Below are 25711 nucleotides of genomic sequence, written 5' to 3'. Positions count from 1 at the left end.
GGAAAGATTCGCGTACTGCCTGCCGCACTCGGCGTCGACAAGGCCTGGGTATCTGCGGCTAGGCGGCGACGCGCCGTCGGACGCCCGGCACGGCAATAATACGTCCAGGACGTCGACGATCTCCGTCACGACACTTGTCAACCCCTTCCGCGGCATTCTGTACTATCTCCCCCTCAGGGCCATCTACGTGCACGGCGTCGGCCGCCTCTCCCTCCCTCACCCACCTCGGCGATGGCGGGGCCTTCATGGACTCTGGCACCATCGTGTCGCGGTTGCCGCGACCCGTCCTCAGGAAGTTTAACGCGGCCGTTGAGAGCCAGATGCTTAACTACCAGCGAGTCCTCGTCGATACCCGTGGCCTCTTCTCCACCTGCTACCTCTTCCCGGCAGGCTCTTCTGTGCTGCCTGCCGACCTCCCCAGTGTCCAGCTCGAGTTCGGTCGCTCCGATAGCTCCAGCTCCCGCATGACTCTCAAGCCCTCCAACCTCTTCATCGACGTCCATGAAAATATCTACTGCCTCGCCTTCTCCCAAAGCAAGGACGAAAGCACCGTGATCGGCAGCATCGCCCATGAAGGCTTCGAAATCAACATGGGCCCGCGTGTCGACGGCATCATGAATATCACTCCCAAGAGCTGCTAGCTGGTTAATCCATGTTTCTCTGTCAGCGGTGCATTTAACAAGCCACATGTTCGGGAGTCGGGATTCGGCACGCCTATCTTGAAGGTTTTACCCATCCATCTTTCCTATTACCCTTAAATTTCCTTTCCACCTCCAAAAACCACGAGTTCTTATATACAATATCCAGCGAGCTAAATGCGTGTCCTCAAAGACCAGCCCAATTGGGGCTTCCCATAAAAAAGGTTAAAATAAGGTTGAAATCTAACATCTTAGATTATGTAAGACTTTGTTGTTTCTACTGCCAACATGAGAACCACAGAGCCTTAAGACATATATTTTGATCCAATATTCTTCATTACCATTGACACTGAAATGTTTAAGGGCTTCCATCCAGACCATCTGTGAAATGCACCCACATTTGGCAAGCTTCTCACCAGAGAGAAAAGCTCCCACCAACACTCGCCACAAGAAGCTGACGCGATCTTTAAATGGCATACCCTAAGACCAATTGATGGACCAAATCTGAGAGAACTCATCGACTGTTAGAATGATGCCCCAGCAAAGGGTGATTTTGTTATTGAGAGAGGGTAACTGACTAAGTTTGCGTATAGCCTTTGTGGTGAGCAAGGATGAGATGCTTTTGTCATTGAGTGCCAAGGCTGGAAAGGGATTGAGATTTATGGTGACCCTAGCCTAGATGGTGGCAATATTGATGAAGTGTGCTAAAACCTTCCAACAGACCCTAAAGTGGGCAAATAGACTCCATATCCTTTGAGCATTATGAAATGTCAGAAAAGGTACCCTGATGATCCAGCCAATGACTAGTTATGTGACATCTTTTCTTGGCAAGAGACATTCCCCTTCAACAACCTCTGCAAGTGGGGGTGTAAAAGCCCACGCCTAATAAACATTCTGATCAGCCTTCAGTTGCTTGTCTTTCTCCTAGCAATCCTTGCAAAGTATCTTAGCCCAAGAACCAATCAATGAAGTAGCAAGACCTTGAGATTTAGCTTTCATTATGGCCTGGCTATTGGAGCCAAATATCTGGCCTGATGATTCCTTCCCCAGAAGAACCATCATATTAGTGAGTCCCATTTTTTTGAGCATTAGTTTTCCAAGGCAACAAGGGAATATAAAGCGCAGTGTTGGAAAAAGAAATGTTTGCAAAATCTTTAATTTAACATGAAGAGGCCATGCAGTATAGGCCCAACTACTAGCCTTGTCCCACTGTAATATTTCCGTTTGAAATATTACTAGACCAACCTCCCGCACATCGTAAATTTGTGAAAAGGTTATCTCCATTTCCGGTAGTTGATTTATGATCGTATGCGAGAAAAGGAGTACTCCGCATTGGTAAATCGGGACCAACGAATCATGACCTCTCCACTGGCAAAACGGGACCGAGGTTTAAATAACCCGCATAACCATAGGTAAACATCCTCTTGGGAGGAGGTCAAGAGGATAATGTAATATTTATTGTAAATTTTTTTTATTACTTTCCCCCAGCCAAAGCGTGGCTGAGGGAAGGGGATGGACTGAAATAGGGAACTTGAGAGGTGGAGGGGAGAAGAGCCATGCAGGCCACCACGTGGGAGGGTGTCCTCTCCCCCCTTTTCTTATATAAACCCCCTCTAACGGGGGAGTTGGGGGGCTGAAAGGAGAGTCGGGAGACTGATAGAGGGGAGGAGCTGACAAAAGGCGGCCGTAGAGAGGAACCAAAGGAGGTCGTGTTGCGAGGAGGGGGGGAAGGAGCGACATCGCTGCCAATGTGCTGTGATGCACCGTGTGGAGGGAGGAGTTGCTACATGAGCTACCAATCGCCATGCTATATCAGAGGAAGGACGAGGGAGGCTCCATACATCGTTGCCGTGTTGAAAAAGTGGGCCGCCACCAGCCGCTGGGCTTGCCGCTACTGCTGCCACTCTCCACCACGGGCTATCACGCCACCACCAATCTCTGCCAAATCCCCCCCTCAACGGCATCGTCGGTCTCCATGCCGCCACGTAATTGACAGAAGCTGCTAGAAGCTTCTTACAAGCTTCTAAGGGGGCTCTCTAAGCCCCCTTTTCCATTACACTTTCACAAGCCTTTATACCCTCCCCCGTTTTTTTTAAACCCCTTCCCCATTGAATCTTCTTTAAGTCTACTCTACCCTCTGGAATTTAAATCCATCCTTCCCATTGCAACTCCTACAAGCCACCCCCCTAGCCCGGACTTTGAAGAGAAGAAGGGGAAATCTACAAGCCCTTCCACCAATCACCCACAAGCCCATTCCTAGCCTCGGAATTTTGAAGAGAAGAAGAAGAAGCTTATAAAGCTTCCTTTCCGCGAGACCCATCGTAAGAGCCTCTCCGCAAATAGGCTTCAAAGCCCACAAGCCATCCGTAAACCCAGTCCTAGCCACCACTCGGGTTCTTCCTAAGAAGCTCATCAAGAACCTTTTCCGCAAGCACTGTTCATCTGAAGTCCCGCAAAGGAATCTCCTATGTACGATGGAGAAAGGCAAAGATCAAAAGGCTGCATACCAAGATGAGTAAAATTGATAGACCACGAAGGCAAACCACAAGCCGAAATCATGCCTACGATGGCCCTAAAAAGTCACAAGGCGCGCCAACGGGAGGATTTTCTCCTAGTATTTACGTGGATATTTCCCGGAGTCCACAAGTCCAGGTTTTATCTAATTGGATTCCACACAAAAGTATTGAATTAGTCACGATAACTTCATGGATTAGAAAGCACTCATGCATGTTCAAATTCAACTAGTCAAGTTAAATGAAATTGGAAAATGAATTGGCTATTTGAACATTTACTAGAATTAGCTCAAGATATGAAAATTGATCATTGGTACATTCAATGGAATGAATGAAAAGAACATAAGGTGTCTATGCATTTTTAGGACCTTACCAGTAAGTTTCCTTTTGTGCATTCAAAAGTGACGAGCCTAGGACAACTGTTGCCTCATTACAAGGTTGAAATTATTGAGGTACACCTTTTACTAGGCATGGAAAGATTAATGGCATATCACATTTTCTTTAGATAAATCTTCTTGGTAATGATTCATTAAGGAAGTCGTTATCACCCGTAGGAAATAGCAAAGCATGGAAATAATTCTAGGGGCTGCATTAAATAGGTTAACTCTAGCTTCAATTGGCATGAATCTCATTTAACTACGTGTGGTTAAGAAAGGATTGCATGTTGCACATTCATCATACGTAAGAACTTCATTCATCAAGAGATGTAGTTAGGGAAAGGTTGCATGGTTCATTAAGCATGAAATCTTAAAAAGCTTAGAAAAAGAATTGTGAGCATGATTCATGAATGCAAGTCCTAGTTGGATCAACGGAAGTTATGCCGAAATTTAACATGCCTTTTGGCCTTAACAAGAAAAGTTAGGGATTGAGTCGTACGTAGATGCAATGAATCGTGTGCTTACGTAAATTGTGACAAAATGCAACTAGTTTTTCCCTTTTAGATCAAGTAAACATCTCTAGGAATGGTTCGTCCTTATCGCAAGACAAGTAAGCTCGAATACCTAAATCACTTAAACCGCAAAGTATTCGCATAGGATGGTTCAATCGATACAATAAATACTCCAAGTGCTAACTAGATTTTAGCACGTTAAGGACTTGACCTAGTTTCACACTTGTTGCCAAGTCGAAACCATCATACCCCAAAGGTCCTACCCACATTCACGGAATGTAGGGACAATTGGACAGGCTTGCAAGAAACGATCTAAGGTTTCTATCCTAAGGGTCACTCGTTCAAATGATGAAACCTGGATTGAGTTGGAATTCCTAGAATCGTGGCCTAATATAATTAGGAATGGGTTGGGTAAGAAGACACCCTAAACCCTGCTTCTCGGCTGGAGGTAATTCCGTGACCAGAAAACGCCATTCAATGGGTGAAATGATCCCGTGGAATAGATGCAACACATGTGCAAAAAGTTGCAACATCGCATAGACTTGTGATTTGTTCACAAGAGAGTTTTGCCATTTCTTGAATTGAGGTTGGCAAGTTATTGCGCAAATTTAACTTACAAGAGGATGAGTAATCATCCTGTTACATCACCTTTCTTGGGGAATAATTGCCAAGAAAAAGGAGAGTTAGGTATTTGCCTGGAAGCAAATGACCAATCAATAAATTGAAGCGACATGGTCGCCAGGATTTACTATTAATAAAACCTAAGGTATTGGTTAAGTTGGGTTAACAGGGTATGGCCCTAACCCAAGGACAAAAGGGTGAACAAACAAACCCTTGGGGATCTTGCCAAGTCGCAATTTGATCCCAGATCGAATGTTGGATGCATTCGGAGAGAAAGATTCACTTTTTAACAGTTGGCCAAATAAACGACCACTAAAATTGATTGTGCTTGTAATAGTTTAGAAAGCACTGTTTGCATTGTTTGCTCAAGGAACTAAAGGATGAAAAGATATCTAAATGCTTCAGGTTGAAGGCCTGAAGGGAGGGGCAGCTTCAGTTACCCCCGGCTGCCTGCCTGACCCTAACCAAGGGGGTTGTTGACCGCGCCGGGAACGTGGACCGAACCCGCCGCGAGAGGTCTTTCCGTTGAGCTCTACTTGGACCAAGAGGACGCTTGGGTGCCAGGGGGGGCTCTGGCCGTAAATCCCTCGCCTTCCGGGTCCTGCACAAGAGGCTAACGTGACTCGGGATTGGATCTCGAGGCCCACATACTAGTCTACGGGCAGAAGCTTGGAATAGTGATCCCTGGCGGATTACTGGATAGCCTTCGGGCGGATTATGTACAAGCCTACGGGCGGAACTCCTTGTATTTCAAAGATAAAATGATGAAATGATAAAAAAGAAGTTGTTTGATATTGTTTTTCTATGTCACGTGATAAGATTACGTGAAGGAACCAGTGCTTAACAGGGTTAATTAAAGAAGCTGATTGTTATATGTCAAATTAATGTGTTAGATAATTACATAACTAAAACAAACCGAGGAAAGTGCGGAGGATGGACCATGGGTCCGTCCTACGGATGGGTGGTCCCGGTTAGCCGGGAACTTTTCTCAAAAATCTCGAAGAACAGCGGGAGGATCATCGAAAGCAATGACCTAGAATTATGTTTTACCCAATTTACGTTGTTTTAGGGGAACGGAATGGGACTATGCCTTATGGCAGAGAGGTTGAGTTTTGCATCCCTCTCGTTCCCATTCTCCTTGAACCAAGTGCAGCGTGAATCCGCTTCGGACCTGGCGTTTCTGCGTAAAGTAGTTCGCTCGGGTCTGATGCTAGTTGCTGCTAGCTAATGACCAAACAAGAAAACCCAAATTCAGGTCGATCCTAAGTGGGAACGGCCAGGATACTTCCGCTACGTGGCAGACACGGAAAGACCTAGATTGCAAAACCCGTAACATTCCATGGGAGTGCCGGGCGGAGTTTTCTAGACATCCTTTCCGATGGACTGCTAAGACGTGTCCTGGATGATTCTAGTGGACACGTTACACTTATCAAGAACCTAATTCACCCGCAAAGCTTCTTGAGTGTCCACACCAATAGGGAATCCCAACTACTTAAAGATTCTACCCCTTCCCATAATACTTCCTTTTCATCCTAAGTTCAAAATGTCTCACTTCGAGACACTAATTAAAGCAGATTTGCAAATATTAAAACTGAAACCAGTAGCCTTGCTGTAGATTTCAAGAATAGACAATGTTCTATCCAAATTACTAGCAGAAGCCTCAATCATCACCAGCATGTCATCGGCAAAACCCTAGTATGCTTACCTTTGTATCTAGGGGATGCCGTATGCGTACGTAGCGAGCATTGGAAGAAGGTCCCCAAAAACAAAGAACTCTACATTAAGCTCAAAATCCAAGAGAATAGACTTGCACGACATGAAGTAAAAAGACCAATTGGGTACAATCTCCCCCCATGCCTTGTGTGAGTGCTCCACAAAGCATATATTTAATATTTTATTCATCTCCAAGCTCAAAAATAGCCCAAATTTACAATTAGTATGCTTTAGCTTTTGTGTTTGCTATTGTCCAAATAAATAATAAAGCGATTGTGTACCCTAAGGATCGGGCAGTGCCCAAATACAATGACCAATAATGAATATTTAAACTATGCGTCCATGTGCAAATAAAATAATAAATATATGACAAGTGCTTCAATAAATAAGCGCATCAAAATAAATATTGGTAGCACACCTAAGACGCGCGCCCATCAAAAATGATAATTTCTTCTAAATAACTTGAATACATGCTATCGCGCAGTGCTTCCCAACGCCACTGCTGCTTGCTCTACACATCAACTAAAGCATTCACAATTTTTAGAAAATAATAAAATTAAACTGACAAAAGTGAATACCTAGCAGTCTTTAGCTACAAAATAAATAAATAGGTTAGAACTCTGTCCTAACCTTAATTTAATATGAGTGCGCACTCTAAACTCATAAACGTCCATTAATTTAAATATGTATTTTGCGGAATCACCCGCTATGGAATCACCCACTTGCACATTAAATTAACGTGACACCCAAAAAGAACAGGTGTCCCCATCAACTTTTCACACAAGGAATCCACCTTGTGTATGAGCCCCAGTAAATAAATATTATTTTATGAAATCCACCGCAAAATATCATGGAATCCACCGTGGAATATGCATCCTAGGATCATACCCCCGGGGTGGGATAGTAATTGTCCTCAATTGCTATTACCTCAATGTGGAGCAACCAGTGAGGGGTAAGCACTTAGGTCGTGAGCGTGCATCCATTGGGCCTCTTCAACATGATGATTTTTAAATTTTACCCAATATCTGAAATATCTACGGCTAGTTCTAGTGGTCATATAATCAGTGTCTAAAATATTTTCAGGTTCAAGGATTTCAATTTCTTCTTCTAACAAAGGAGGATTTTCATAGATAATTGGCCTCTAAAAGGTCGTAACAAACTGATATGAAAAGTGTTGTGGATTTTTCAGTATTGGGGTAGTTCTAATTTAAATACATTGTCATTAATTTTGTGAATGATTTTGAAAGGTCCATAAAATCTAGGGGCTAACTTTACAACAAGGTGTTTCTCAACACTTTGTAGTCTTCTCTTTTCAATACGTAACCAAACATAATCATCAACTTTGAAACTCATAGCTTTTATTTTCTTGTTAGCTTGTCTAGTATATGATTGCTGGGCTTCACAATCATGTCTTTGACTTCAGCAAAAAATATAGTATGCATATTGGTAATATTATCAGTAGCTTTAACTTTGTTTGACAATGAAGTAATAGGTGTAAGCAATCTATATCCATAAATGATTTCAAAATGTGCTTTTCGTATAGTTGTATGTGGAGTATTATTGTATGCAAACTGAAGTAAATGCAAGTGTGTATCCCATGTTTGTGGTTTTGAAATTGTGTATGCACGTAAGAGATCCAAGATTGTACTATTTGTAGCTTCTGTTTGCCCATTTGTTTCAAGATGAAATGCAGATGAGAAATCAATCTTTGTTCCTAAATTAGCAAACAAAGTAGTCTAAACATTATTGCAGAATCTAGAATCTCGATCAGAAATAATAACTTTTGGCAAACCATGGTTAGTGAAAACAGTTTTCAGAAACAGTTGAGCAACTTGAGATGCAGTTAACATTTTCTTGCATGGAATGAAATATGCTTGTTTGCTAAACTAATCTACAATAGTCTAAATCATATCATGATTAAGTTGAGTGTTAGGCAAACCGGTAATAAAATCCATTGAAATATGTTCCCATGGTCGTTCTGAAATTGATAAAGGCATTAACAAACCATACTTCTTACCATGGTGTCACTTAACTCTTTGACAAATTAAACATTCAGATACAAAGTTAGAAACATTAGATTCCATCTGTGGCCAGTAAAAATCTTCGATCAATGTACGTAAAGTGAAAATAATACCTCTATGGCCTTGATATGGGGGACAATGAATTTCGTGCAACACAAATGATCTAAATGGAACAGTTACACATAACCTTTTCTCATAAAACATAAATCCATCACCATAAGACAATGAATCAATTGGAATCCAGTTATTAGCAATTAATTTATTCCAATCAACTTGAAACTATGGGTATGGGATGGGAATCTTGCATAAGGACAACTCCTATTCCAGATCCACTAGCGTCGCTGACTACTAGGAAAAATGCTCTATTAAAGTCGGGGAGTTGTAATACAAGAGCATGTGTTAAGTCATGTTTTAGTAAATCAAAAGACTTTTGTTGATTTTCATACCAATGATACATAATACCTTTCTTTAATAATTTTGTCAAAGGTAATGCAAGCAATGAAAAATTTCTCACAAATTTTCTGTAAAAGTTAGCAAGACCTAAGAAAGAACATAATTCATGCACATTTTTAGGTATCGGCCAATTCAAAATTACTTCTATCTTTTTAGGAACAACTTTAATACCTTCAGATGAAACAATATGTCCTAAGTATTCAATTTGGGTTTGGAAAAATTCACTCTTTTCAGGATTAGCATATAATTTATTCTCTTTTAGTAATTTGAAAACCAAAGATAAATGTTCATGATGCTCGTTCTCATTCTTACTGAAAACCAATATGTCATCAAAGAAAACAATGACACAATGCTGATGCTTCAAAAATATGTGATTCATCATACGACTGAATGTGGCTGGTGCATTAGTTAAACCAAAAGGCATGACAAGGAATTCATAATGTCCAAATTGAGTCCTAAATACAGTTCTAAAAATATCATATGTGTCCAGTCGTACTTGATGGTATCCAGATTTAAGATCTATTTTGCTAAATATTGCAATTACTTGTAGTTTATCCATGAGGTCGTCTACCCTAGGAATCAGATATCTATTCTTAACAGTGATCTTATTTAGGACACGATAATCAATGCACATCCTATAGATGTTATTTTTCTTTTTAACTAATAGAACAGTGCACCAAATGGAGAATTACTGGGCCTAATGAGTCCTCGGATTAACAATTCTTCAACTTGAGTTTGAATTTCTTTTTATTCAATTTGATTATGTCGATAAGGTGCTTTATATGGTGGTTGAGAACCTAGAATTAAGTCTATTTTATGATCTTCAGGACATATGGATGGTAAACCAGGTGGTAAGTTAGCATCAAAACAATCTTTAAATTGTAAAAGAAATTGTGCATGCTTAGGATGCATCTTATTTTTCTTAACCTCAATTTCATTCACCCATATTAAGTAGGATTTGCTACCTTTTCTTAATGCACGTTTAGCATGTGTATGACTAAGCAATGGAAAATTATCAAAAGTGTGCATACCATGCATTGTGATTTGTTTTCCATTAGAATAAATCTTCATTGAATGCGTGGAATAATCTATATTGGGATTATACTGATGACGCCAAGGCATTCCTAAGATAATGTCACTAGATTGCAAAGACATAACTAAGAAATTGTGCATGCCTAGGATGCATCTTATTTTTCTTAACCTCAATTTCATTCACCCATATTAAGTAGGATTTGCTACCTTTTCTTAATGCACGTTTAAATTGTAAAAGAAATTGTGCATGCCTAGGATGCATCTTATTTTTCTTAACCTCAATTTCATTCACCCATATTAAGTAGGATTTGCTACCTTTTCTTAATGCACGTTTAGCCTGTGTATGACTAAGCAATGGAAATTTATCAAAAGTGTGCATACCATGCATTGTGATTTATTTTCCATTAGAATAAATCTTCATTGAATGCGTGGAATAATCTATATTGGGATTATACTGATGACGCCAAGGCATTCCTAAGATAATGTCACTAGACTGCAAAGACACAACTAAGAAATTTCTACGTTCAACATAATCACCAATTTTAATTTCTAAGTCATGCACTTCTTGTGTTTCATTGTATCTAGTGCCTAAGAATGCAGTCTTGATGCGATAATGAGTGAAAATAGTATGTAAATTTAATTCTTTGACCAATTTTGCATAAATAAAATCGTGTGTGTTTCCGTCATCATGTAAAATAGTCTTTTCTTTACCATGCACAAGACATTTCATCGTTAATAAAGAATGGGGATTTGGTATACCTGGTAAAGCATCTGGAGTAGTGCTGATATCGTCTTCGTCTTCTGTGACATTTGGCATTTCTTCATGGTCTTCATCTTCAATCGCTCCCAAGTAGTTGATGTGAATAGTTGGCTTTTTGGATTAACAATTCACCGCTAAATGTCCAAGTTGATGGCACTTATAGCAGACTATGGATTTGGATTTAGAAACATTATTGGTAATAGCGGAAAGTTTAGAAATGTTGGGATTTGGCTAAAAAGATGGCTTAGGATTTGGATTTGTGTTTGATGATAAAGCAGGGAGTCGTGTCCAAGATTTACGGAATGAAGATGGAACAAAGCGGTTTTGATTGAATCTTTGAAAGTTAGAATTGAATTGCTTTGTACCAAAGTTACCATTGTTTAAAAATTGTTGTGGTTGCTTCTCTCATCCTCGAATTTTATCTTCAGCATCATGGGCCAAGGAAATCGCATCCTCAAGAGTCATTGACTTGAACATGTTCACTTCCGCATAGAAGTGACCAAGCAAACCAGACATAAACTTGCACTTATGGGTTGCCTCAGGTACATCTTCGAGCATTCGAAGTTGCAATAAAGCATTCCAGAAATGCTCAGTATATTGTGAAATAGGCACGCGATCTCTTTGTTGCAAAGGATCCCACTGTTTGATTGCTTTTTCATGGAATCAAGGTGGAAGAAAATTTTGCAAAATTTTCTTTTGAAAAGTCTTCCAAGTAGTAGAACAATCAATGCTTTTGCGAACAACAGTCCACCATAGCAATGCTCTATCCACTAAATGATTAGTGATATACTTAATTTTGTATTTTTACGGCATACTATTCTTCATGGAAATAATCATCAAAATGATTGATAAAAGCAAGAATAGTCTTTCCATTGCATAATCCATTGAAAGTACGAAATTTAAAATGTATTTTACTTATCTTGGCTTCTTTCCGAATAGATTGTGCTTCAAGTGTTGCATCGATCATGCATCATATAACATCTTCAGGTTGTGGTCCATCTTGATCGGCAATAGATCGTTGAAGACTGGCCAATTGAGCTTGCAAAGTTTGACGTGCTCTTCATTCCTCTTGAAGCTGCATCATAATTAGGTCGAGTTTTTGCTCCATCCTTGATTCCGATAAATCACCTTCGGCCATAAAATCTTTCATATTTTGATCGATCATCCTGCAAAATTTCAAACAACCTCACATACTCGAAATCTTGTTAGCGAGATAAGCGTAGCTCAAGGTCGGGTTTACAAGGCTTGCTTTCTTTTTTAAAAAAAACATATAGTCTGCGTGTGATTCTCTTCTTGCTGGAATTCGTCTCTATCACAGCACATGTGTGAATAGGGGCTTGTTGAAGATGCAAAACTAGTTCGAGAAGATAGCTATAGAAACAGTTGCTATGTAGGAGGTTTAGGATTGAATTTTGAAGCTTTAATAAGGTTAGTAACCTTAAGATTTAGATTAAAAAAACTTTAGCTAATTGTTTGCTGAACGACAGGATGGCGGCAGCTTTTTCACATCAACAATGACAAAGAATCTTCACCGATGGCGGCAGCTTTTTCACATCGACAATGACAAAGAATCTTCACTGGTGGTCCTCCGTCTCCAGTGAGTAGTCCTTTGCGATCCAATAGTGTAGCAAGGGGTTCGTCACTGCCAGGAACACGCTGTTATTAACGGATTTTGTGAGACTAACTGTACAGCCCGTTCATTCCAAGATTTTTCACCTTCGTGTGAGATGGTAAACGATTGAAAGCCCTCGATCTCAGCTTCGCTTCGATACCACTGGTGTGCAAATCAGATGCCTTATGTGTACGTAACGAGCGTCGGAAGGTCCCCAAGAACAAAAAACTCTACTTTAAGCTCAAAATCCAAGAGAATAGACTTGCACAACATAAAGCAAAAAGACCAATTGGGTATAATCTCCCTCCATGCCTTGTGTGACCGCTCCACAAAGCATGCATTTAATATTTTATTCATCTCCAAGCTCAAAAATAGCCCAAATTTACAATTAGCATTCTTTAGCTTTTGTGTTTGCTTTTGTCCAAATAAAGAATAAAGTGATTGGGTGCCCGAAGGATCGGGCTGTGTCCAAATACAATGACCAATAATGAATATTTAAATCGTACGCCCATGCTCATACAAAATAATAAATATATGTCAAGCGCGTCAAAATAAATATTGGTGCCATGCCTAAGACAAGCACCCATCAAAAATGATAATTTCTTCTAAATAACCTGAATACACACTATTGCCCAGTGCTTCCCAGTGCCACCGCCGCCTACTCTACACATCAATTGAAGCATTCACAATTGTTAGAAAATAATAAAATTAAACGAAAAAATGTGAATACCTAGCAGTCTTCAACTACAAACTAAATAAATAGGTTGGAACTCTATCCTAACCTTAATTTAATATGAGTACTGCGCACTCTAAACTCATAAATGTCCATTAATTTAAATATGTATTTTGCGGAATCACCCCCTATGGAATCACCCACTTGCACATTAAATTAATGTGATGCTTGAAAAGGACAAGTGTCCCCGTCAACTTTTTACACAAGGAATCCACCTTGTGTACGAGCCCCGGCAAATAAATATAATTTTACGGAATCCACTGTGGAATATGCCTCTTGGTATCAAAAGCAAAAAGGATGGGGCTAATGGGGCATTCCTACCTGGCACCGCACTGGATCTCAAATTATCCTAGAAGCCTTCCATCAATTGCTAGTTGAGCTTTTGAATTTTGAGCCAACATATACGGAAGATTTGCAATTTTTGAATAAAAACCCATCTTTAGCATCACCTGTGTAAGATATTCCCAAGAGACCCAATCAAATTCCTTCTCCACATCCAGCTATAAAACAACAATATTTTGGCCAGAAGTCTTTGCCCAATGAATGGCCATAATGGCATTCAGCACATTATCAAGAATAGATCTACCTTTGACAAAGCCATACTGAAATGGATGCACCACATTTTGGACTATCATGCTCAATCTATTGGCAAGATCCTTTGTGAAAATTTTATAAACCACGCTCATTAGAGCAATAGGCCACCAATGGGAAAGTTTCACGCATTGCTTTTGCTTGGGGATGAGGCAAAGCATTCTACTAGTCCAAGAGGAAGGAAGATGACCATTGTCCCAATAGTGATTAACAAGTTGGGTGATTGATGGGCCCGACTCTTTCCAATAAAAGAGTATGCATTCCACCGTAATGACATCTTCTCATGGGGATTTCCTTCTACCCATGCCCTTCAGAGAGCAGCATAGAGTTCAGCTTGGTAAATGGCCAAACCAACTGATCATTGGCCTCTTGAGTGACAGTTGTTTGTACATGCCTCAACATCAGGTCAACAGCACCCCAATCAACAACATCTAGGTCCTTATACAAAGCTTCAAAGTAGGATATGCATTGTTGTGCAATCTCCTTCTAATCAGAGATCCAACGACCATCCTCCTACTCCAAGATAGTCAAGATTTCTCCAAATCTCTTCAATCTTATGCTTCAAATAAAACTTGCAGAGTTGCAGCTTAAATCCATGACCAGTCTCTTATTGAACAGTAGGGAAATTTTCTCTACCTCTCGTACATGGGCAACGCATCTAACCTATTGAGATAGGTTCAACAATGAAATTTTAGCCTCATCTAATAGATTCTGACTTGCCCTCTGAGCTAGCTCCTCAAAGATAGCACTAGCCCATTTTAAAAGCTTTCGCTCTTCATCACAAATCCAAATTCCTTGTAAAGAAGTATAATACTATAGAGTCATAGCAAAATTCTTCCATGGATCTAGACAATCATCCTTAATGTTCTGAGCCAACTTAGAAATGGCCCCTTGCATCATATACTTGAAAGTAACCTGACAAAAATGTATCTTGTTAATTACCAAATTCTTATGCTCCCCCTCCACAATGCATGGCTGAATGGTCATGAGTTCTAAAAGGACCGAGACATTATCAAAGAGCAAACAATTGAAATCTGTTTTCAGTTTTACCATTGTAGTTAGCCATTCATTGCCTCCCAGCATGTACTGTTGATCTAATCTAGCCCAATAAGATTGGTCACTAAGCGAATGATATGTGAAAGGACAATGCCATACCTACAGGAATTCCTTAGCAAATTCAATTTACTGCATGCCTCCCACCATGCTTCCATTTCTTCTCCCACCATTAATGAGGATGATGTTGCATCATTCGGATCAGTTACTGCATTAAAATCTCCACCAAGAAAACCTAGGGGGCAAGAGAGAGATTAGTAAGTGTAATATCCCTCCCATACCCCCCCATGCATAAGAATGCCCCACCTTAAAAAAATTTAAATTTAATTCAAATTTTTTTACTCTCCCCCTCTCTCCCTGCCGACAGCATGTCGGGGAGAGAGAGAGAGAGAGAGAGGGAGTAAAGAGAGAGAAAGGGGGGGCATGCACCCCCTAGGTGGAGGGGTGGCAGCCGTTAAACGGTTGTCTTCCCCCCTCGTAAACCACCCCCTCCCCCACTATAAAAGGGAGCCTCCCTCCCTCGTGGCTCAGGTAGCCCCCCCCGTCATCTGCAACGCCACCCCCCCTCCGCCTGACACCAGCCCCCCTACCCCGCCTGAAATCGTCACCTCCCTCATCATCATCATCACCATCACATCTTCATCAGCACGACCTCCCCTATCAAAAACCAAAAAGAAAAAAAAAAGCTTCTAGAAGCTCCCATAAAGTGCCTTCTTAAGGGTGCTTCACCCGCAGAATCACGTAAGGGACGCAATTCGTCTTCGAAGGGAGTTCCCTCGCAGGAGGGAAGGGCTGCCAGTTGCAGGGAATTTCAGCATACCCTCCACCTGCCCAAGCATGACTGCGATGGCCCAAAGCGCCACATGAGAGGAGCACACGCCGGAGTAAGAGGAGCACATGTAGGAGTCCCCACCCGAAGCACGAAAGCCAATAATACCCCTCCTGCGAAAGTTCAGGTTCCATAAAATTCACCTTCTTCATTTCCGCATGATATGGGTGCAATAAGTATAAATTTGCATAGGGTAGTCTTAATCGCATTGAAAATATACTATAATTGAATGCTTTGTTTTAAAAAGATCATAGGAATGTTCGGGAAAGTTTTAGATCACATCACAAGGTACTTATATTTTCCGCACCATCATGATGAAAGGCTATTGCATTTTTGAGAGGAAAACCAAAGAGCGAGCGATGAAAACCGAGCAAGGCTAGAAAAGCAAGCAATGGAAATCGAGCAAGGCTAGAAAATCGAGCATGAAAATTTGAGCAACAAGCTACCTTCTAACATACCTACCCCTAGAGCATCACTGACGTATACAGATAAAAATTGTAGATTAAAATTAAATATAATGAAGACACACACAGAGGTCACATAACCCATCCCAATAATGACACAAAAAAGTGTAGTCCATGTTCATCTCACAAATAAGGTGGTAAGAAAATAGTATGATCTTGAAACATAGATGAGGAACTAATTTCAGTCTCCCAATGAACAAAACAAGTTCACATTACAAAAGTATTTCTTATATCATTCCATATCGTGGGATGAAGCTAACAAAATGGACACAATAGATGAAAGTTCATTAAAGGAGCTGTACATGTCCAAAAAGAAAAGGCCGTATGTTGAATTCAAAAATACCCTAGCCTCGAATACCTTAAACATAGTGATTTATCTACCTATATAAAACCCTTAAGATGAAAGGATACTTTTTTTAAATGACAAAACATTTAGGGAAATGTTTCCTCAAAGCTTTGGCCATCCACAAGACCAAAAAGCGCACTATCCAACTCTTGGAAGTAGTGATTGAGCCAGCTCCACCTTAGTAAGAGCTGCTTGGTGTATGAATTGATGCACGACTTCATTGAGTCCCAAGACCTTTATGAAGACATAGTATAGGTGTTTGCATGGCATGTATACCAAATTCTTCGTGTCTCACTGAGTAAAGTCCTCACATGAGCATCTTGGATATTGTGACACAGTGATAGAATAGGTCAACCCATCTGCTATTGAGCCTTCTGTCTTTAGAAAGTAAACATGAGCTTCACCAAGAGTAACAATACTCTCTTTCACAATCTCTGCAACCATTGACTTTGCCCTATTTATTCATTCTTGAAACTATTTAGATAACTTGCTTCTCCACTTCACAGGCTTTCCATTTCTCCACAGTGGCCGCTCATGGCTTGGAGGTGGCCTATCACATGGAACTGTGAAGCTATCCACAACCTCATCATTGTCTGCAAGAACAAATCCAGCTCTTTGCAAGTTTGCTTTCTCTGTCTCTGTCACCATGGTGCTTTGAGCAATCTTCCATGTCGCTGGAGCATCTCCTGGTATTCCCATCACTGAGCTATCCACCTTCCATGTATGGAGAACATCATTTCCACAAAACCATATGAATTGTCCCACTGTACCATCAGAACTATAACGTCTCCTTCCTTTGAAACATGGTGCAGGCACACCTACAGTTGCATTCTTACCAAGAGGGTTAATTAGTTTCCCACATCTAGCCTTCTTGGACTCCAAGAAGCCAAAACAAGTCACAAGACTATGTGCTTCTGTTCTTCTGATGGCCCAATGCATAGGGTGGACTATGCTCTCTTTGCATATCTTCAAGGCAATTTATGTCTCCTTTTGCAAATTCTGCTCCATTCCATCACCTCTAAACCCCATTGTTTTGCCAATAGTCACACTGTTGAATATTCAGGTCTATGGCTATCTGTTGGCAAGATCACTCTTGGGTCTACGTTACCCCTTTTCCTTCTAACACTTCTTGTCTCTTGTTGTGGTTTAAACATCTCTGGTGATTGCACACTTGCCTCTGAGAGCACTGCATGTGTCAAATCAATTAGCTTTTGACTAGAACCACTTGATTCTCCACACAAAATTTTTTCTTTCAATCTTTGCAAGGTTGGTCCACTACCAAGGTGCTTTCCTTCCATAAATGCTTTGTAGTGTGCACTTTGCAACACAGCCAATGCCAAATCAGCACTACGTGCCTCATAGAGTGAGACATACTTAGATTGCCCATGATTTGCTCGCATGCTCGAGTGCTTACATTCCGATAAATTTGTTGTTGGCACAAACCCTGCATTTTCATGCTGCTCCATGAACATCCCTCCCCATTGGGAAACCCTGACATCCCACCAGTGGAACCAAGCCATCAATCCAGGGAGCTCTCCATTCTTTACATGGACAGGAGACCAAAACTTTAAGAGTGCCTCTTTGCACTGTTCGGCTTCTTGCTCTGTCCTTGCAACCTTCCATTTTCTACAAAGAAGTTTGTGCTCCTCTAGATATGGGGCCTTGACACATCTCTTTGCATGCATGACCATGCTCATCTCCCAATGAAATGAGCAAGTCCTTTCCCTGCCATGCATGATGTTGCTTGGTCCTCCATTGTAGACTATTCTAATTGCTAGCCAATTTTCTTGTGCTGCATCTACCATAAAACCTCAAAATTTTGGGATAGAGAATCCATTTGCTATCATAACATTATTTAACATTTGCCAAAATGATACTTGTGCATGCTCATCCTCCACTTTGAACTCGCAGGTTGCAATGGTCATTATTTCTCGAATATGGGGATCATAAACAAGAGCTCCCATTGTGTTCCAACCTTTCACCCTATGCACATGGTCAAAGTGGATCCATTGATCTCCCAAAGATCCACCAGGTTGCATTCTATTAACAAGGTCAACTCCTGAGCCTGGTCCAATTGTAGACATCTTGAATATGTGTGGCATGACATTATCTCCAAGCTGTTGCGGAAACAAAATACTGTGAAAGAAGGGGTACATGCACTTTCTTTTCAATGCCAAAATAGCATCAAGCCTGCCTTCAGCATGTCGCTTGTCTCTTTTAGCAATGTTTACTGACCTTTGCATCCTTCTTCTCTGAGACAATGGGGTAAGGTTCACTAGCACCTCATGCAACTTGGCTTCATTGAAATCCTCGGAGCAAACTTCTTTTGAAATCAACATTTCCATCACAAGATCTTGACCAACAGACACTTCAATGCTTTTGACACGGAAGGATTTATTTGTGCACGAGTTTGCACCATGTCTTCAATCTGCTTTTGCTTTTGTCGACACGAGCCATCTTGCACACGGTGATCATGAAAACCAACATGAATAGCACATCTTGTGGTATTCACTTTGTCAAAGGGAATACAGTAGTATATATATGCAACACAAGCCTTTACACACTCAGGAGACATTCCACAATGTGTACACCTCAGGGTCCCAACCTCAGGCTGCAGAGGGCCAGTTGATGAAGGAGGCCTCTTCAACTTACCTTTCCACTGGGTCTCATTAGCAGTACCAGTCCTCTCTAGATATGGACATTCCAAGGAGAAGCATCTAAGATAACCACAACATCTGCTCATCCTCACCGTGCCATTGAAGAAATCTTGAGAAATAGTAGTGTACTCTGCCCATGTGTGCCCATCATACCTTTGGTCCATTCCATGCATTGAGCTGCCCTCGATCGGCTTAGGTGGCAACCCAAACATAATGTAGCCATTGTATGTAATTGGTAGCTCATCCACCTTTTGTATCTCTTTGACAGATGAGTATGCAACATGAAGAGAACTAGATAAGGAAAGCCTATCCAGTAGAACTTGCACACTCATTGAGTCAGTCATTTGCTTTATAAGAGGGATATGCTTAACTTGGAGACTATAGACACTGCTTTGTCCACCATCTAGTATGAATCCCTTGCTACCATCTTCTAGTCTCATCAATGGCATGGTCGTGTACACACCCGGCTGGCTTGTTACATGCTGCACTTCCACATCAATATCATCACCAATCTCAAAGTGACTCTTAAGCTCTTCCAATGCCACCTCACAGAAACATGAGTCATACCTTATTGACAAGGTACTGAAACTGCCATATTTGATTTGCACAGTGTTTGGCATTGTTGCTAAATAGGTAAATAGTCCTGTCTGTGTGAATGTCTTCTTAAGAAGCCAATAGACACAGTTAGAACCTCAATAGAGTTGAAGAACAATCTATGCAAAGGGAACAAGATAAGAGTTGTTCTTCAAGTAACTGTAATAAGATGGCGATATGAAAATAGATCTCAATATGAAAATAGTAATTGTCAAGGTTAAACAGTCATGTTAATAATAACCTTTACTTTTTCCATAATGATAGGTGTGTACTAAATATACACACCTAATGGTCACTAGCACGTCTAGTGATCATTAACTCCACCTCTGTCTCTCTCTCTCTCTCTCTCTCTCACTCAATCATTACATGCACTCTCTTTTGGTGTTTTTATTTACTAGCACACACAAACACTCTCTCACATTGATGGTCGTTACACACACTCTCTCTCTCTTTCTCTCTCCCTCTCTTGCAACAAAAAAAGGACACCTCTAATTAGGAACTGTAGTCCCCCCTCTGCACTAAATATTCACAGTAATGGCCACAAACACATCTGATGGTCATTAACTCCACCTCTCTCTCTCTCTCTCAACGACAATCATTACACACACTCTCTTCTAGTGTTATTTATTTACTAACACACAAATACTCTCTCACACTAATGGTCCTTTCAGACACGCACGGGCACACACACTCTCACATGACAGAGAAGAAGACACCTCTAAATAGAATCTGCGGTCTCTCTCTCTCTCTCTCTCTCTCTCTCTCTCTCTCTCTCTCTCTCTCTCTCTCTCTCTCTCTCTCTCTCTCTCCCCCCCCCCAAACAAGCGAGCAGAAGGAGGACCAAAACAACCTCGCACAGAGGAGAAGGCGGACCGATCAAGCAAGCGAGCGCAAGTTTTTTGTGTGTCAATATGGGTGCATTTCAAAACAACAGGTACAACAGGGGTGCTGCTTCTGTGAGTCGACTATGAAGAGCCAGAGGCTTGTAGCTTGCATTGATCAAAGCCACAAGGTAGGTGCTTCTCCTCTCTTGGGTATGTTTGAGGTTAGAGTGTGTGTTTCAGCTGCGTTTCAAAATGCACTCTCAGTCATGTTGGGGCTTCCACAAGGCCCGCTCTGGCTCCAACAAGGTTTACTAGTGCGTTTTAAAACGCAATTCATAACCACATAGTGGGCAATTAGAGAGTGCTGATGTGCCTTCTGCAGCTCGCAAAGCAGGGGATTTGCGAGTGATGCAAGGCCAGTAAGGCGGCCCTCTAAACTTTGCAAGAGGCAGTCCGTGTAGGCGGGAGAGAAGTATGAAGACTTGCAAGAGGCAGTCCGTGTAGGCGGGAGAGAAGTATGTATGGCTTGTTTCAAGTGCGTTTCAAAACGCAGTCGTAGTCACAATGGGGCTTCCTCTTCGAGTCTTGCAAGGCAGTAGGAAATGGAACTGCAGAGGCCAGAGAATTGGGTGATTAAGTGGTGCGTTTTAAAACGCAGTTCTTGAGCTTGGATTGCAGTAACATGCGAATCCCGTAATGTAATGTCACATCTATTAAGGATTCCAACTTCTACAGTATGACTGGATAGCTCATGATCTGTTACAAGCAGAGAAAAGGGCTGTGTTTTAAAACGCAATGAAATTGGATGATGCTAATGTATGCAGAGCTATTGATGCCATTTTATGTGGAGCACAAAGTGTTGGATGATGCAAGCAAGTGAAGTTGCATGGATGTTACATGGACTGCACCTAGATTAGGGTGCGTTTTAAAATGCAGTAAAAAATGGATGAGGCTTTTGTCTATGATTGGGCAGACAACGTTTGAAGGCTAGTATAGTAATTAGACTTGCTCTTCAAACTAAAATGTTACATTTCAGCTACAAGACAGTTGCCAAGTACTCCAAGAATAGAGTTTGAGACATTATTTGCTTGGTTTAAGACATTATCTGCCATTATACTTGCAATGTTTGGCTGTTTAATAATGGATTACTCTCTACAAGCTCAGTGCTTTGTATTTTGTAACAGTGTTTTATACTTTGTTTGCATTTTGTAACAACGTTTTAAAACGCTTGCATTTTTTAGCCAGAGTGAGATGAGACTTTTGTTTCTCGAATGTTGCAGGTCAAACGATCCAGTCTCTCACACGTATCTACTTGTGTTGAGCATCTCAGCAGAGATATTGCTGGTATTTTGAAAAGCCAATCTCAGGTACTCTTTGTGCATATTCAAGTAATACAAATAGATATATATTCAAGTGCTACACATGTACTGATTCTTTTATGTGGTATTTCAGTCATGTCTCCACGAAGGGCCAGAGGCAAAGGTCGTGCAAGATCATCCAAAGATAATTTAGCCACTCCACAAAAAAGAACTCGTGGATCATCCCTCTCTACAGTTCTAGAGGAGGGTACACCAACTATAGAAAGTGAAAAGACTTCGAGTGTTGTAGTGGGGACTTCAGATCCTCAACTGCAAGAAGAAAGTGAAGAAGGAGATGACGCAGTGGTGGGGCAAGGGTCTGAACTGGTACAGGAGGAAGATGAGGAAGCAACAAGCCAGGTTTCCGATATTGATATGCAAATGGTAGGATGTGGAGATGTAATAAGTCAATGTAGACTTCTATCTCAAGAATTTTGCCCTCGTATCCCCTTGTGTCGTATGATTGCACATGCTGTTGTTAGAGGGATTTGTATAGACATGTCCTCTTTAAAAAGTGTATTTCAATATGAGGGTTATTTACCAGAGAAGGGCTCATTTGTTGTGTCTGTATGTAAGTATAAAGGAGAAGAAACACTAGTGACCCCTGCCATAGTGTCAACTTGGTCTCCTCTATGGCGTGAAGTGGATGCAGAATTTGAGAAGGAGGTCTTGGCAAAACCAGAGTTCAGGTTCTTATCTGGTAAAATGTTTTACGTATGGGAAGGAAATCATCGGTTGACTGCTTGGATGGAGTTGATCTCACAAATGTACAAAGAGAATAGAGCTCGCCATGTCAGGGTTGTTTGTTCTCTTATTGTTCCCACACGGATTTTAGAGATTGCTCTTCTCCCTGGACTCCAAAGAGTCAATAGGTGAGTGTATCAATATTTGTTACAATGAATTGACGTCTATATTTTTATCTATAGAACTCAATCTTACAAATTTTCCTTTATTAGCATGAACGAGTATGCCATCGTGAAACCTAGCTTGCGGGATGTACTTTGGAACTGCAACAATATCTTCAAGTGTGACATCAATGCATTCTTGAGTGCCTTACCCCAGGATCAACTAAAACTGTTGGAGTCCTTGAGAGCAAAAGATAGCAGTGTCAAGGGAAAACAACAATGGTATCCACTGACAAGGGGGTACTTGGCAAGATTGGTATTTCAGGTAATACATGTCATGGTTGTTATTAAGAGGGATTATAATATATAAGTTTCCTTTTTAGGGTAAAATTTAAAAGCTTCTCTTTTTTTGTGAAGGTTGAGTATACTTCAGAACTCAAAAAGGTTGAGGATTTGGTATTAAACACAGTCTCTATTGAGAACAGAGAGGAGACATTGAAAAAGGAACATGCCAAGATACATAAAAGATTGGCAGACAAGATGGGCATGGTATGGCCCCTTTGCTTCTTAGTTTGCTCCCCATTACAGGTAAATTTCTAAATATAGGTTTCTTATCCACTTTGCAGGTTCTTAATGTGCTTGATCCCAAGCTAGGGGATCAATGGTTGGATAGAATATTTGCACTGAAGTTTGATAGCCCAGACTCAGTGATTACTATTGCCAAGTTGAAATTCCTAGCAAATGCTGATATGAGGGAAGAAAAAAGATTGGTGATGCTCTCTCTCTTGGATGCAAACAAGAGATTAAAAGATATTTATGGTATGCCATCGTCGGATAATGAGTACAGATTGTAAGTGTCAATTTGAAAGCTTTTGTAGTCTTGATATTGCTAGTATCATGTGTATCTTGTGATACTAATAGATTTGATTTTTTTTGTTAAGGTGGTTGACACAGGAGTGCTTTTTGGAAAAGGTTGAGGTCGAGGCTATTCAAGCATTGGAAGACTTGAAAAAAATGTGTGTTTTAGGTACACCATTGGATCTTCCATAGGATTACATGGAGGGTGTGAAATTAGAGGCTAGAAAATATATGTTTGCTCACGTAAGAGCAAGAGAGAAAGCTATAGATGCATGAGGATCAAAGAAGGTGGAAGGTCCTCAGCGCCGAAAGAGAAATGAAATCATAATGTCTGCATATCGAGTTGTCTACAGGTAGATTTGTTGCCATAATGAGCTTAACTTTAGTTGCTCTTTGTTTATTTTAATAGCTTGTGCTAATATGTCATGCAAAAGGTATCTACTTCATTTGATTGGAGAGAAGAAGATAGCCAGGGTTCTAGATCATTGCAAAGGATGGATTGACAGAGATAATGAGGAAGTATGCATGTATCCCAAGAGCATGCATAATCTCTCTGATTGGGAGATCGACCATTGCCCTTGGTGGGTGGATCTTGGAAGTGGATATGTTTTGGCAAGAGAGAAGGAATTGCACAAAGTGCATTCCAAAAAATCTGTTGATACACCTCTTGGGGATCGATGCAATACACGGTCTAAAAAGGAGACAAAGAAAGAAAGTGATGGTAAGATTATATTTTGGGTGCAATGGTTGTGAAGTTTTTTTTCCTTGTTAAAATGCGAATCATTGCAAATGCTTTGTGCTGCAGCAATGCAAGAGAGAGAAGACAATAGTCCCAAACAACATGAAGTGGAGCAAAGGAGTAGCATCCAAGGAGGTGGAATAGATTATATCATTAGAGATCGTAACACATGTTGCATCCAATTTATACTCATATATTCTTGTTTGTTGCAGGGCAAAGGGTTGCCATCAAGGAGATCATTCCATTTGTATTTCTTCCTTGCTCACTAAATGATATGCATTCCAATAAAGATGATCACGTGATAAGTTATGGGTGCATGATGGGTGACTACAACTCTATGGGGCAAGATTTTATTGCAGGGAGAAAAAATGATGCTTACAAGACAATACATGAGTTCTTTTCTAGGCTTGCAAAACATGATATGACATATGTACGGAATGGGAAGCATGTGAAATGGGCTTGCAATGTTGTCTTCATTGACTTTCCTACTAGATGTTTGATTGATAAAGAAACCACCTTGCATGCTTGGAATATGCTCACGGAGGCACACATTCGCCTAGGAATTACAGTTGCTGCTGCCTCTTTGGGAGATATTGGATGGTTAGTTACTTGGATTACTTTGACAGGTATATTGTCCTGGTCAATGTGTGTTGGCATAAGTACTTAACTAAACAAGAAAGTAAAGTTTTTCTTTGATAAAATAGGTGATGCATTATCTTGGCTTGAGAAGTACATACATGTGCTTGGTCTCGAGGTTGTCAGGCGAGTTTTTGTGCTTAACAAGCTTCCATATGGCTATGGGAAACAATGCGATCTTGAGGTGTCAGTAAGTGATCTTAAACTTTTGGTTTGTAATTCTTGTAGTGAACATATCTGACCTTTATGCTTTATGTAGAGCCGATCTTCTCTTTTGGTATTTGCTCGTCGTAGTGGATGTCATCCATCCACCTTTCTTGGAGAGAGCAGCTCTCAATTCCGCAAGTTGCAAATTGATCCTTCGAGTGACTGCTGGCCCCATTACCTTCCAGAGAGAAATAGATTGGCATGACCATCTTCTTCGACTCTTTGGCGTGGAGGTCTTCAGAGATCACCTATATTCTTGCTCTGTGTATTAGATCTTTTGTGTCCACCATCGGGATTGATTTTGGAGATGGGGTGTGGCACTGCACCTCTGATGCGTGCATGCCAAGCATCTTCTCGTCCATGTTTTTCATTTGATATATGTGAAGATATAGTCGATGTTGTGGTTCGACCTCTTGTAGAAGAAGTAGGTTCAAAGAGAGCACGCTTGGGTCTTGATGATGAGGAGCTAGAACTAGATGCCTACAAAGTGCAAGTTGTGGACAATCCCTATGATGATTAGTGAGCATTCAAACTTCTGATACTTTGGAAGCAACTTTTATTATTGTCACTTTTATCAATAGAACTTATGTGTAGTTATGGTGAAACTAGTTATGAATCTTTGTTATGGTGAAACTAGTTATGTGAAACTAGTTATGAATCTTGCTCGCTTTTTTGGGCTCGCTCGGTTTTGTTCACTCGTTCAATTGACTGCCTCCATTTTTGAA

At 40.8% G+C, this 25711-nt stretch overlaps 1 pseudogene; it reads left to right on the top strand.

Annotated features, from left to right (window-relative positions):
- The first annotated feature begins 20430 nt into the window (after positions 1-20430).
- On the top strand, positions 20431-25506 carry LOC148031308 (uncharacterized; annotated as a pseudogene).
- The last annotated feature ends 205 nt before the right edge of the window (positions 25507-25711 follow it).

The sequence above is a fragment of the Lygodium microphyllum genome, chromosome 9 (genome assembly GCF_053477565.2).
Source record: "Lygodium microphyllum isolate KBCC chromosome 9, Lygodium_microphyllum_v1.1.10, whole genome shotgun sequence".
Taxonomy (NCBI): domain Eukaryota; kingdom Viridiplantae; phylum Streptophyta; class Polypodiopsida; order Schizaeales; family Lygodiaceae; genus Lygodium; species Lygodium microphyllum.
Note: the sequence above shows the minus strand (reverse complement) of the source record. Positions and strands in the feature narration are given on the sequence as shown.